This window comes from Halyomorpha halys, unplaced genomic scaffold, assembly GCF_000696795.3.
Source record: "Halyomorpha halys isolate HHAL.00 unplaced genomic scaffold, Hhal_1.1 Scaffold1076.1, whole genome shotgun sequence".
Taxonomy (NCBI): Eukaryota; Metazoa; Arthropoda; class Insecta; order Hemiptera; family Pentatomidae; genus Halyomorpha; species Halyomorpha halys.
In genome coordinates this window covers 23938-26254 of record NW_027111969.1, presented here as the reverse complement: position 1 = coordinate 26254, position 2317 = coordinate 23938, and positions in this window count along the sequence as shown.

The following is a 2317-nucleotide window of genomic DNA, read 5'->3' as shown; positions in this document are numbered from 1 at the left end:
TGGATCAGCACCAGTAGTGGATCGCTCCACTTATCAATGGTGGATCAGCACCAGTAGTGGATCGTTCCAATTAGCAGTGATGGATCAGCACCAGTAGTGGATTGCTCCACTTAGCAATGGTGGATCAGCACCAGTTGTAGATCGCTCCACTTAGCAGTGAAGGATCAGCACCAGTAGTGGATTGCTCCACTTAGCAATGGTGGATCAGCACCAGTAGTGGATTGCTTCACTTAGCAGTGATGGATCAGCACCAGTAGTGGATTGCTACACTTAGCAGTGATGGATCAGCACCAGTAGTGGATTGCTTCACTTAGCAGTGATGGATCAGCACCAGTAGTGGATTGCTCCACTTAGTACTCTGTGCTACATGCACTAAATTAGCTGCTATTAGTCGTCTATATCTATTTTATCTTTATTGAAACTGAAATTTACACCTGACAAATTATACCAATTTATTATTCTGTTCGGTACATTGATCTTTGTCATGTTTTCTATTCTATTTTAATTTTTGTAAAAATTAATTTACTTCTCTATTACTTTTTTCTCTTCATCATTGGTATGTTTCATACAGTTTATAGTTTGTTGTTTTGCATAGTTTGCTGTGATCGATAATATATTATCGTATTTACAATTTCTTTTTTTTCCATTCAATGTGATATTTAATTTTCGTTTTTATTTATTGGATTTAAAAATGGGCAGTTAATGTCCGCAACATTTTATTTACTAAATAAACGCTGATGAAGTTTTAAGTGTGTTTATTTCTCTCCAGATTACTATACATTGATGACTACGTATCCCTTAAAAATATATTTTACACTAAAGTTTTTAAAACTTATTATTATGGAATTTATATAATTGGAAATACTTATTAGCATTTTATTATATATACTGGATGGGATGGGAGTTAATTATAGTTAGCATGTGAGATGAAGCGGCGTCTTAACTTCCACACGCAGAATAGCTTTAGCCAGGTCTTCTGAAAGGGCGCCTAATGAAAATTTGAATAGCGAGATGATGGGAGTAATATCGTTATAAAGTTTGTAAGAGACTAAATGAAGTGGGTCGTTTCTTCTGTTAGCCGCTTCAGCAACGATGATGGAACGCTGTAATATGCAAATCTCGTTACGTCATGATAGCATAAAGGAAACTATATTTTACAGCTAGTCTGTAATTGATTTAGGTACATCTTATCTTAAGAAAGATAAACTTTTCTTTTTTCATTAATTTCACGTCAGTTTATTATATTACTTACATTAATATATGTTATGGCATATTAAAATACAATTATTACTTATTAGATATTAAAAGTAGATATTAAAATTTTATCAATCAACTAGTCAGATTAGCAGTTAAATTTGTTTAGTTGTAACACAATTGTAGTAAGGGAGATATTATTACAGACATTTATGATAAGGGAAATAATAAAGATGGTATCGATTTCTTGAATGTCGGGGTTCGATGTTTTCTGGTCGTTGTTGGTGTCGTAGTGATAAACTGGAAAAATGCGTTTATTTCCAGAATGAGGTCATAAATCTCCCGATACATTTTCTCTCCTCCATATATAAGCATCTCGGCTGGGATCTCATCAAATCCAGGCGAATTGTTATTCTTTAACTTATTTAAAATGTCTTCTACTTCCTCTATATCCGTATCATCTTATATTATTTCTGGAATTTCTTGAAGGTTGTTCGGGTTGGGGTTAAGTAGTTCGCTGAACTGATTTCTACGTCTCTCAGCGATTTCTTCCCTATTTCCCAGTAATGTTCCATCCCTGTCTTTGCAGAATGATGTTCGTGGTTGGAATCCTTTTCTAAGCATCTTCAGCCTTTGATAAAATGTTCTACTATTTTTTCCCCCGAAATCATTATTTAGTTTTTGAAAAACTGTATTTCGAGAAATGGTCAACGTAATATAGAGCTCAAATTTGTACTACTTTGAAAAAAGTACTTTAATTTGATTTTTATTATACAGTAGAAAGCTCCAAATACATACGTTTGGATTATATAAAACTAATAACATTTTTTTAAGCGATAAAGTTTGTTTAAATTGGTAGCATATAGAATATTTTTATATGAATAAAAAAAAAATCAAGTTAGCTTGAAGATACAAACAATGAACTAAAATTCCATATCCCATTTTATGGAAATTAGTTCCACTCAAGACCATATATCTCCTTATGATTTACATTATTTTTCTTCTTTCTTGAAGAAGTTTGTCGGGGGGCGCGGTCAGTAAAGAACAACATAAATAAACAAAACAATATTTATTTATTTTATGCCGGCGTTTCGACCTGAGTTTCAGGTCTTCATCAGGGATA